At 53.5% G+C, this 12,964-nt stretch overlaps 1 protein-coding gene across 1 annotated transcript in view; it reads right to left on the bottom strand.

Annotated features, from left to right (window-relative positions):
- Positions 1-12,964, bottom strand: part of arid1b (AT-rich interactive domain 1B) — a 103,846-nt gene that overhangs the window by 51,052 nt on the left and 39,830 nt on the right.

The raw sequence follows: 12,964 nt of genomic DNA, 5'->3' as shown, positions 1-12,964 counted from the left end.
AGAAACACACTACAAAGATAAGAATGTAACTGACCAACAGGATTTGTTACATCTTTCACTGAATACACAGGCCAAGTTACGCTGTTCAGGATTGGCTTTCCTGCCACACACGTCCCAAGATGAGCCACAAAAAAGGGGCAAACTGGCATATACGTGGTAAGAAGGTAAACAGGATCCGGGACGCAAAACAGAGTAGGTCCACTCAGCCAGGGAGGTGCTATGATGTCCGTCAGACAGCAGATCAGCCGCCAAGCAGCTGTCGGCCATTTTAGCTCAGAAAGGGCAGTTTAGAGAGGCAGAAGTCAGCAGACTTCGCAAGCCGTGGGCCGCTAATCAGACCCCCATCATGCAGCATCTCTGCAAGGGGGCCACACACACCGGCACGCGAAGGCCGTCACGTCAGCTGTCAGGTACGGCCCTTTAAGGGAGTGTGGGGGGGGGGGGGGGGCTGTGAAGGAGAGGGAGGGGGTGTGGCAGTCAGGCCGGCGATTTCAACGTGCAGAGCGCCATCTGTGCCATCCAAGGCAAAGGGAATTTACTTATCTTAATGAAGTATTGTTTCTGCGACTGGGCCGGGTCAGGCCAGCCGGCACAGGACATTATTTATGGTCCACAGTGAGGGGGCCGGGGCGGGGGAATGGGTTATGGGGAGGCAGGGTGCAGGCAAAATTAGCGGTGCGATGGCACAATTCGCTCCACATAAGTAGGGAAGCGGGTAATTTTTCCAGGGAATTCCTGACAGCAGGTGGGTACCAAGCTCACCCACTTAACCCAAATCTCACTATTCCACACACAAAAAAAAGGATCTGGTTGCCCTCGTGATTCTAGAGCCCGGGGTTATTACCTTTCAAACTGATTTCAGGGCAACATAAGGAAAACTCAGACAGGATATTTGAGACTCTCTCTCCAGTAAGATGCGTTTTTCACGCAGCGATCCGCTAACACCCAAGGAAATAAAACCCTCTCCATCTCACAGAGACGGCAGATTAAGACGCTGCCAAGAGGCATTAAACACAGTAACCAAACTTTACAGAAATAAAATTTGGATAAAAGGGGGAAAAAAGGAGTATAAAGTCAGCCAGGAAATAAGCAGATGAAAAGCAGCTCAAACGAGTGGTTCTCTGACCTCCATTTTCATCTCAGGCATTACTAATCGCACAAGGAGTTTGAACATAACTACGCTGTTGGGCTCTATTCTGAGTGCATCAAACGTAAAACGATCCGAGGGTTAGTCTCCATCCTGGGACAGATTCAAGACAGCAGTCGAACCAGTATGTGATATTGCATTATGGGTGATAAGCAAGATATACCTAAACACCAGGAATGGAATTATAATACAACGAAGTAGTTACATTGCCAGATGCATGGGTATATTCAGAGGCTGTGTACATGTGTGCAGGAACACGGACGCGGATACACACACACACACACACGCGCAGCCCTGATATGACGACACAGCTGGACCGCGGAGGAGGCCCTCAGCATAACTCCAGCACTCTGGTAACTAGGTTATTTGGATCATTCCCGAGATGCAGGAAAAACATTTTATGGGTTTATGGGTTAATGGGCTGCCCAGCCAATGGAATCGCCTGGACTTTAAGCAAAAAAAAGAGAGGGGGGGCGGCTGCCAAACATAGCACACACAGCACAGGGGGCTTGCATCAGATGACTGAAGAGGACCGTATTTTTAGTAACTGACCCCCCCTCCCCTGCATGCCCACAGCTGCCCAAAAACCCCATGCAGTCCAACCAGAAAAATATTTCCCTAACCTTGGAATATGTCTGGCTGACAGCGTTTTTATTTTATTATTATTATTCTTTTGCCTTCGGAAGGGAGCGGAGGGGGGTGTAAATAAATTTGTAAGGAATAAAACTGAAATGACTTTCATAAACACCTGGTGGACAGCAAGGGGGAGGGGGAGGGGGAGAGAAAACTTCAGATAGCAATCAATACAGGCAAGAAATCTGAAGATAAGAACTGGCTCAGTGACAGCCCAAACCCAAAGGGGGGGGGGGTTGGGGTGCACAGCCAGGGTGCATTTCCTGTCAAGAGCGGGCAGATCGATCAGAAGGTCCGCTGGTGGTCTTAATTCCACACAGGACACTGGGAAGCTGCGAAGCCCCCCCCCCCCCGATCCAGCACGTTCATTCTTTATTTTATATATCAAATAAGTTTTCATATGTCTGCTAAGCCCTGGAGGACGACCGCTGGTCTCCGCAAATCCTCCTGCCCCCACCGCAATCTACCAAAATTCACCAAAGCTAAGTATTTTATTTAATTTTATCATTATATTGAGTTATTATTATTCTATTTATATTTGATATGATCGGCTGCTGCTGGGGGAGGAATCCCAGATCCCGCTCCCACGGGGTCCCATCTCACACCTGGAGCGATCGCAGTGGAGCTTCATGCAAACGGAGCCCCCGCTCTGCCTCGCATGCCTTCCCACCCACGACAGGGAACAGAACGAGCCGCGGTGGATCCTGCAATGCCCCGTGTGGCCACACGGGGTGCCGAAGAACCCGAGTATCTCATTCGGCTCAATCACCGATATCGACAAAGCAATACGGGCAGTTGCTCATAATTCCGACAAGTAGTCCCCACAGACAGGGAGGGAGGGGACGGTCTGGGGGGGGGGGGGGGGGGATCAGTTTCCAGTTTAAAAACACCGAAATGGAAACACATTGCGCGTCCCTTTAAAAGGATCGCTGGCTTTCGTGAGGGGAATGAAAGTGCAGCCAACACCCTTGATTCCTGCCCCACACCATCAGCGCCACTCTGGGGGCCCGGCACGGAGAGCCGGCCCCCCCTCTCACCCCATCACAGCTATGCCGCGATGATTTTTTGGAGTGGTGGTGAAGTCATGTTTGTCCTACCACAATGGGAAAAAATTACAGAGTAAATAATAAATAAAAAGTCCCCCCTGCAGCCCATTGGGTGGTTGGGGGGGGGGGATACGGACCCCCCAGGGAAAACATTGCCTGATTGGATGGACATTGGGCTCCAGCAGACAGAAGTAAGGTCTGGACGTCCAGCTAGGAGATTCAGAGAATCATGGCCGCTCTTCCTGCGCCCAAGTAGAGCTGCCTTCTCTGGCCTGGCCGTCCTCCTGCCCATCGTTCTCCCTGATCCAACCGCTGCACGGTGGTAAAACACACAAGGGGGGGCGCTGCGGTTCTGACCTCCACTGGTCAAGCACAAGCAAGCCTCAAAATATCTAACACGTCTTACAGAAGACTACGCTGCAAGACACATGCAGTACCTGGTACCACTGGGTCACTGTCGGGCTATATTCAGAGGGAAGGCACGTGTAGCACCTCCGCTCTGGGGGGGGGGGGCAGTCTGGCACGTCGCCCTGGCTCCGTCCGGAAATGCCGCATCCCGGATGCCCATGAGCATTCCTGCTCCGGGTGATAAACACTGGACGTCTGGACGTGCGATGTAGGGACGTAACGGGCACCTGCGGTGGATGCCGGACCAGCTGCAAGGAAAGCTAACGGCTAACATCCGGCAAACGACATCAGCGGAGCAGAGAAGCATTACCAGCTCAGAAAGGCGCGGAGTTGGGACCGAGAGCTTGGCAGCAACAAGCGATGCAGACCGCTGTACCTCCATGACACTGACGATGCAGACCGCTGTACCTCCATGACACTGACGAGGAAGCCTGAAAGGGGAGCATTTCTGGTCATGTGTGACTAGCCATCGCTTGATGGGGGGGTGAAGTGATGTAGGGAGTGTCCTGAGTATGGCAGGCATCACACTGTGTGCCCAGCTCTCTCAAGCTCTCCTTCAGCTCCCCCCACACCCCCCAGATCAAGTCTCCGCTTCTGGAGAACTGCCACATGCCCCCACCCCGCGAGCGCAGGGGTGTGGGGGGGGGGGGGGAAGACACTATTTACAGCTCGTTGACCCAACCGGAAGAAAGGGGGCTGCGGGGGGGGGGGGGGGGTAGACCGGCAAGAAGGGCTTGCTGAAAAAATAAGATCGGGGGGGGGGGGGGGGCGGGAGCGGGGGAATCAACGAGGCCAGGGAAAATGTCAGGCACGGCTGACCTTTGCCGAAGGTCTCCCTGGTGGGACGAGACGAAACGAAACCGAAATGCCGAGATTGAGAAGGGGACTGAGGAGTCACGGGTTCGAGCCGAGCAGTCATGCTGGGCTGCTGGTGACCCCCCCCTCCCCAGGCCTGACTGTTTTTCCACACCATCCCCACAGGCAGCTCCCTTCCACTCCCCATCTCTCCCCCCCTTCATTTCTCATTCCCCCCCCGTCTCTCCCCCCAGTTCCCTCCCTTCCTCTCCCTGTCTGTCCCATCCCCCCCCCCCCCCCCCCGTTGTATTCCTCGCTGACGTGACTCGGGCATCCAGCTGCGATGAAAGCGGAGCCACTGCTTTGTGGGCGTGAGGCTGGCAAGGCATCCTGAACACCCGTCCCTACTGAATAATCACCCCCCCCCCCCCCCTGCCAGGATCTATGATCAATCTCACACCGGCCTGGGCGTGTAATTACAGCGGGCGGGAGAAGCCACAGCCGGACCAGAACAAGGAAGTGAGGGGGGAGCCGCACAGTCACACCCCCTAAGCAAACAAATAAACAGGCAAATAAATGAATAAATAATGAAAATAATTTTTGGGCAGAAAATCTGATAAATTGCAGGGGAACTGCAGGCCGCTCCAGGGCCTCATCCAGAGGTCAAGCTCAGCCAGGAAGAAAGCCAGTGTCAGACAGCAGGCTTGTACACAGCCTTACTGATGCCCTTGTTGTCCCATGTTGACATTTCAGACAAATAGAGGTCCTCAGGAAATAAGGTGCTCACTGGGAAATCTGGGAAACCAAGGCTGAGCCAAAGCGATACTAAGCAGGCCTTCGGAAGGCAGGCCAATGAGCACCTTCAGGGATCGAGGGCTCATCCCACAACTGCCATAACCAGCTCTCAGCGCAAAGAGCTGCCTTTAAAAACCTGAAAAACAAAAGCCAGACAGACATCTGCTTTAACCTGCCCATTCACAAATATTCAGCAGGACATTTTAAAAAAAAAAAAAAACAGGGTGACTTTTCAAAGAAATAAAGCAGTCAATACGAACGCCACACCCATCCATCGTCAAAACGTTGTGAGACGGTCCCTAATTAAAATTCCCAGAGGTGCAATGCACTGAGGCAAGCTGGACCATGTCTGTGAGGCCACCGCGGTAAATCAGCCCCCTGCCCCCCCCCACCCCACCCACTGCCAAAAACCACATTGTTTTAATTGGGAAGGGGGGAGTGCGAGTTGCTCTCTTTGATGAGCAAAGTGTGCATTAAAGTTCTGAGGCATCTAAGCTGCTATCGCTCCCCATTCAGGCAGCGTGCACAGGGGGGCCGTGCGTCCCTTTGAACTGCTCTACAGTGCTTTCAAAGCGGAGAGAAGGGCAGAAAAAAGAAAGCGAGAGAGAGAGAGAGAGAGGAAGAGAGAGACAGGGAGGGAGGGAGGAGCGGGAGAAGGACACTTCAAGGTGAATTAGATTTCCACATAATGTACCCTCCTTTATACTCTCAAACTCCCAGCGATGGAGGTGTGTTTGTGACGCGGCCCTTGAGCCGGGATGCAGAAGCATGAGAACGACACCGAAAGAGCGGCGGGGCGCTGGCTAGCGGTGGCCGCACCCACTGGCCAGACAGCGCACATCCACTGCGTCCTGCACGGCCTGGAACTTCCGGCAGGGGGACGGCACACTGCGCATCTTTTGTGTTTAAACCAAAACAAAGGCAGTTAATTAAGATTGCGACACCTCGTGGTGAACCGCACTAACAAAATAATCACACCCCAGAATTGCTCAGAGGATTCCGGTCCGTGTGACGTTCCTGCCGTATTTACGGAATGGGGTCAGACTGCCTCCAAGGTCACACTCTCTCAATGCACTTTTATCTTTCCTCTGCGAAGGCGGCACTTTCCAAGCTCTCTAAACTGGAGTGAAAGAAAAAAAGGGAGGAAAAAAAGAAAAGAAAATTCCAGCTAAATATCCGACTGGCTGCTCTTGGCCTCTGGTACTGGCTGCTTGCATATATGTGTGACAGTCGTATTTAATGACGAGTTTTATTGTAAAGCGCATGCAGAAAAATGACCTGTGTGTTTTTATTTTTTAAGAGATATCTGAAGGTTGAGCTTAATCCCATCCCATAATAATTTTCAGCCACTGCACAACCCTCCATGGGAGACGGCCAATTCCCCGAGGGGGGAGCCTCCCATAATGCAATGCCCCCTTTGTTCTCCATCGGCACGCTGCTCGTACATGTGCACGGGGGCGAGGCGGGCCGGTCGAACCTGTTCCCGCGGGCGTGACACGGCCGGGCGGAGACGGCACACCAGAACGCCGAAACGCACTGTATCGTGGGAAGGTAGATTGGTCTCTTGTTCCCAAAGCCTCTAGACTTTTCCGGAAAATGTCGACGCGTGAAATGGAGGGTGGTGAGCTGGTGCGTCACTGTCGGCAGAAAGCAAGAGTCAGAGGGGACAGGGCACGGCTGAGGGTGTTTAGCTAATTAATTAAGATTTTTTTACAGCACAGGGCAGGTCACTGTTGCAGTATCCCTACCCACCCACCAGGGTGCGCTGGCTGGGATCCAGCATAATACAAATCACCTGTCCCTGCCCCCTCGAGGGTTAAGACCTCTGCCTGCCACTCAGCCACCACACACTGGTACCAAACATACACACCAGAGGCAGCTGCAAGTGAGAAAAATTCAAAAACAAAGCTACAAAAGTTTTACCAATCAAAAAAGTATATGAAAAATATAAAGACGTTGTTCCACCAGGGGGAGGCAGTGTGGGGAGCAGGGGCAGATCCATGAGCAGCCTGGTGGGGGCGGGTGTAATTTAATTCCAAATCATCCTGGTTTATAAACACGGTGGAATTCTACCTTGTGCTTCCTCCAACACCCATCCCGTCACTCTCCCTCTTTCATCATATTTCACCCAACAAATAATCCATTATACAGCAATAACAGAGCAGTAATGGATGTTACCTCAGAGAGCAGCCCTGGCTGTCCATTAGTGCAGCTCCCCGCCCCATCAACCCCCTATTGGGCTTTTCTTTAAAATGACACCCGCCCTTTAAAAAACTTCAACAATGCAAAAGTTTAAAATCTGCCCTCGTGCACGACAAAGCAAGATTCTGTGTGGTAACATCACGGGAAAACGCAGCCGTGTTCCACCACGTACATCCTGTGAGGGTGTCATCAAACCGGGGTGGGGGTGGGGGGGTGTCGTAGATTAGGAGGGGCTGCAGTTTCTTAGGAGTTTCCTGACAGGGAAGGTTGAGCCGTTTATTTTGCCGGAGGAAGGCAGATCTTGGGAATTTAGAATCAAAAATATTAATACGGAACAGCTTTTCCCCCATGGGGGGAATTAGAAAACAAAGCGAGAGCCTGTGCTGTGCTCACCGCTACGACTGTGCCGATGCACTCTGTGTTTGGCTTCTGCTGTGCCGCTCGCTGCATTTATCCATCTCGCATCCAGTCACCATTTCGTCGTTCATAATGAGGACACAGACCATGACTGACAGCCCCTGCTTTTCTCTGCCTTAGCTTTAGACCACACCCCTCCCACCCCAAGATGCTGAGTAGGCTGAGACAGCATAGTTTAATGAGGCAAGCAGTGGATAGTTTTCCAATATGGTAGTGATAGGGGCTTTGGCTCCGCCCCAGTGGCTTCAGACTCCACCCACTTCATCAGCCATGACTGGAAATAGACAGGTGAGCGAGAATCACAGCTGTGCATGGAATCAGAATGGGGTGGCGGGTGACAGGAAGTGTTCAGAAGGTACAGTGGGGTGGGGCAGGGAGGGGTCGCATTGTCTGGACTGTTCCCTAATTCACGTGGATTACAGAACCACTACAAAGCACGAGTATTAACATACGCCGCTCTCAATATGCGTGTATCCTAGACGAACAGCCGGTAGATCCTGCAACCAGTGTGTGCATGTGTGTCATGGGGGGGGGGGGGGATTTAAGTGCAGCGATATGCAGGGAGACTCGCCGGCGTGGGCCGCGGGAGTAATGGAATGCAAATTTGTTTTGTGCTGAAACGTTAATTTGGGGAGACGGAGAGCTGCTGTCAGCCAGCGAGACGGACTCAGCTCTCTATCGGATTAGAGGCCACCGCCTCGGGGGCCGTGACAGCAATGCATGCATGACGAGGAGTCGTGTGTGATTCACATGCGGTAGACGCACAACAGCCTGGGTTGGACACCCAGGGTCCTCAGTTCTCTCTCTCACACACACACACACACCACTGCTATACATATACAGACCCATATTACATAATCCTCCCCAATACTGCCCCCTGACCCCATACCAATAACACTGCACCTTTTGGTCGCCGTAGCTGTGTGGACTGACCAACTGGGTTAGTCTACAAACTGGGCCACCCTAAGATATGCAGGCTGGATGAATGGATTAATAACGGGGTGGGGGGGGGGGGGGCTGCTACACAGCTTTATGAGCAGCCAGGACCAGCAGATGGACTCCCACTTTAGTCAGTGGCCTGTTGCCTGTTGCCTGTTGGGCATGAGGGGGCTGTGATCACTGGATGAGTTTTACTGGGGGGGGGGGGTTACAGTTAATGTAGCATAGAGCTTACCAATGAGCCGATGCCCATGCTTTCTGCTCAGGCAACCATTTACAGTGGCGGGGGGGGGGGGGGGGGCTGTACAGGAAGGCCCAGGTGCTCAATCAAAGTGAGGGCCAGCTGGCCAGCAGCTGGAGGATCCCTGCTAACGAGCGTTTGCATTAAGTAACGGGATGCGACCGGGCCGGCATGGCGCCACGGCACGCCTGGCGAGCTCAGCAGAGCCAGGCCAGCCTGGTCCGCAGAGAAGCCGCATTTAGACCATGACACACGTGCTGGAAAACAGGCCAAGAGCAAATTCAAGCTTTAAAGTTCCAGCGGGAGACGCAGCTCTGCCGCATCCCTGATGACACAGAGCGCCGGCACAAGGGCCCAATCAGCCGCAGGAATACATGCATAGTACACCCGGAGTGCACACGCCCACGTCCAATCAGCCGCAGGAATACATGCATAGTACACCCCGAGTGCACACGCCCACGTCCAATCAGCCGCAGGAATACATGCATAGTACACCCCGAGTGTACACGCCCACGTCCAATCAGCCGCAGGAATACATGCATAGTACACCCCGAGTGCACACGCCCACGTCCAATCAGCCGAAGGAATACATGCATAGTACACCCCGAGTGCACACGCCCACGTCCAATCAGCCGCAGGAATACATGCATAGTACACCCCGAGTGCACACGCCCACGTCCAATCAGCCGCAGGAATACATGCATAGTACACCCCGAGTGCACACGCCCACGTCCAATCAGCCGCAGGAATACATGCATAGTACACCCCGAGAGCACACGCCCACGTCCAATCAGCCGCAGGAATACATGCATAGTACACCCGGAGTGCACACGCCCACGTCCAATCAGCCGCAGGAATACATGCATAGTACACCCCGAGTGCACACGCCCACGTCCAATCAGCCGCAGGAATACATGCATAGTACACCCCGAGTGCACACGCCCACGTCCAATCAGCCGCAGGAATACATGCATAGTACACCCGGAGTGCACACGCCCACGTCCAATCAGCCGCAGGAATACATGCATAGTACACCCGGAGTGCACACGCCCATGTCCTATTAGCCACAGGAATATATGCACAGTACGTCCAGTCACCTTCCAGAGTGACACATCCACGTCCAATCAGACAGCAGCTTCACGGTCGAGTCTCTAAACATGGCATGTAACGTTCAAGCCACCAAGAGCTCCAACAACAAGGAACGTGTCCATGGCGCGGCCACATCTCACGCACGGTGCTCCGGATATCCTGGAGGATCAGGATAGGCCGGGTCAGGTATGTCGGCAGTAACACCAGCACCGGTCACACTAAGCAGCACCGTTATAAACTTATAACAGACTGAAGATAACGAGGACAATTTTTTTGGCCTGTTTATCACATGCAAAAATAAAACAACCCCGTTAAAGAAATAAACTGCTTTGCAATTGTTCTAGCAGCAGATAGCATAATTAGAGATTTCCCTTTGGGGGTACTCATCACCATTTGGGGTGGGGCCCGAGCCCCTCTCCACGTGTTCATAAACACCGCTGGCTTCCTCCCGCTGGGCCGCCCGCAGGCTCGCCTTCGTCAGAGGGCTACGGCGTTGCCATTACGTAACGGCATGTTTACATAATGCAGCCCTGGCCAGGCATGGTAACACCATTCATTATGATGTTTTATCTCCATCCGTAAATACGGTGGGGCCAGACGGCCGGCCTCGGGGGAGGGAGGGCTTTTGTGCGGGAACAAAGAAGAATTCTGCGTGGCGGACACACACACACACACACACAAACAGGCTGCCATTGTGCACACACACGCACGAGCCTGCAGACACAGAGGCAGAATCTGCCACGGTGCATAACCGCACGAGTGTAAACAGCGGCTCCGCCAGCCGCCCCAGCAGCGCCTAGCAGCCACGCCTGGCAGCCGCGCAGGCCCCCGGCTCCCCGCTAATAACGCGGCTCTTCATAAAAGCCCAGCGACGCACCTGAACTCCTCTAATAACTCTGGCCGGCAGGATACAAGATTACAACGGATTCGCGGGCTTTCCGAGGTCGCATGCAAGACCCCCGGACTTATTGCTCATAAAGCAGCGATATGAAGCATCCAGAGAAACATGGGTAATCGTTCCTAAATCGAATCGAGGCCCGGTTGGGGATTGCTCCGCGGCGAGGCGTTACGGAAGAGAGCTCGGTGCAGTGAAGCCACACAGACACAGGCACCAACAGGAGGCTTTCCGGGGCGTCTGTCAGACAAGATCCGATCACCATATGTGGCGGGGGTGGGCTGAGGTAAAGGCACGCTTGCCTGCTCGATACTGGGATCGGGAGGGGGGTTGTGATGAGATTAGGGTCCTGTGACAGGCAGGCAGAAGCGACCAATCGGACGCCAGAGTCATTTGTTTTTAGCTAGATCGGGCCGTGTTTTAACAAGCACTGCATCCCGAAAGATGGACACGCCCCACTCGCAGCCCCCTCCCTCCCACACCCACCCCATTCAGCATATGGGGGCTGCAGAAACCCGTGGGGGAGGGGGGTAAAGCTCCGTGTAAATTCAAACCCATCTTAAGGCCTGCTATCTTTGCGGGTAGACCTGTGCTTGCGCTGGATCCCCATTAATAAGCTAACTCATCCGAGCTGGGCGTCACCGTCCCACGAGGCCGTGCAGCACGAGTGCCACTCGAGGCCACGGGGCGCGCCATGCCTCGTTTGGGGGGGAATTAAATGCTTCTTAAAAGATTTTACACTGCTGTTCAACATACACTCCCTTCCCAACCCCCCTGACATATTTCTTTAAGTTTATAAATCGTTCTGAGTGAGTGATGTTACTCTGAGTCACACACATTAAACCACGATGCCCCCCCCCCCACTCCCCGGCTCCTGTGATTTATGCTGGGTGGTGGAAAATGATACAAAATATAAATGCGATGAGAAATGCAGCCAAGTATGTCAAAGCATTTCCAGGAAGCTCCCCTGCAACTTACTTGTGGAGCCAGCAGGGGGGGCAGCAGTTAAGAAACCCTAGGTGACACTAGAGATCAACATTATTCAAGCCTGAAAGTAAAGCTAGTTACCTGCACTTAACCCAGAGGAACACAGAAAATACCGAGGTGATAAACGGAGCCTGAGATTAATGTGGGGCTGCACCCACACCCTCCCCGTGTCCCGGACCCACAGGCTCTCCCTCTACACCCGCTTAAGAGCCGACGCTACAGAGACGCATTTAAAATGCAGAAGGGACATGGACACTCAGCTCAGCAGCCGAATGTTGCTCCTCGGGAGGAAGGCAGCTGGGGCGCTAGACCCCCAGTGAGGCCCCCGACCAGCGGTGAACCTGGCATCCCCAATGGAGCCTAACCACCACCAGGAAGGCGATGAGGCGTCTGGGGCTGCGGGTACAGGGAGTCAGAGTGTGTGTGTGTGTGTGTGTGTGTGTGTGTGCACACACATGTGGGGGTGGGGGGGATATGCAGCAATCCGCCACTAATTCCCGCTCAGCGCTCATGAAATATGCATACCCAGAGATACTTTGGGGAAACTGTGAGCAGCACAGGATTCAGAGCGAGCTAACACCCCCCCCTCCCCCCCCCCCCATTAATGGAACATTACTTCCTCAGCCCCCCTCCAACTTGGCCTTGCTTTTATCATTTCTTACAGGCCGGGAACACAAGACTGTGAGGAGAGGCATTTAGTTTGGAGTTTCTCTGTGTTAACCCTTATGGTCAGGACCACACACTCAGACATGAACGCCCCATACTGACTGACACAGCGCAGAGTGTCCGGCGCTCACCGTGGATTCTGTTCCGCTATTCGAGGTTTGGCCAAGGCGCACTGCTGACAGGGGGAACCCCGCAGTCAGGGCATCCCGTGCTCATCGCTGAGCAGCCGCCCCGAGCGCCCAGGACGGGTAACGAGGGTGACACACTCAGTCAGAGTCCAGATTTCTGCCCAAAGCTTCATCACTATACATAGGACAGAGGGCAGGGAAAATGTGTGCACACGCCTCACCCCACGAGGGCCACAGGGAACAGTGTTTTTGCTGAACTTTTAGAGGGTTAAATCTGTGGGGGAAAAAAATTACAGAATGAGAACTAAGCAGAAGTGAACAGGTTGCAGAAAGCAGTCGGGAATTCTGGAGGATCGACCCGGTCAAATAAAAACAGTAATACTACTAAAGACTACAGCAACAGCAACAAGAAGCCGCTGAGGGGAACTCTGCGGCGAGCTTGTGTGTATCCTTCCAAGGAGACCATTACCCTTCCTGTCGCCATGGCAACGTTAACAGTGTGCCCAACTTCAAAGACGGATGTAATTTCAGACTTCCAACAGCCAGAGGGAGTGCCGAGAATATTCTGCTCGGGCC

The sequence above is a fragment of the Paramormyrops kingsleyae genome, chromosome 14 (assembly GCF_048594095.1).
Source record: "Paramormyrops kingsleyae isolate MSU_618 chromosome 14, PKINGS_0.4, whole genome shotgun sequence".
In the NCBI taxonomy this organism is placed as follows: Eukaryota; Metazoa; Chordata; class Actinopteri; order Osteoglossiformes; family Mormyridae; genus Paramormyrops; species Paramormyrops kingsleyae.
Note: the sequence above shows the minus strand (reverse complement) of the source record. Positions and strands in the feature narration are given on the sequence as shown.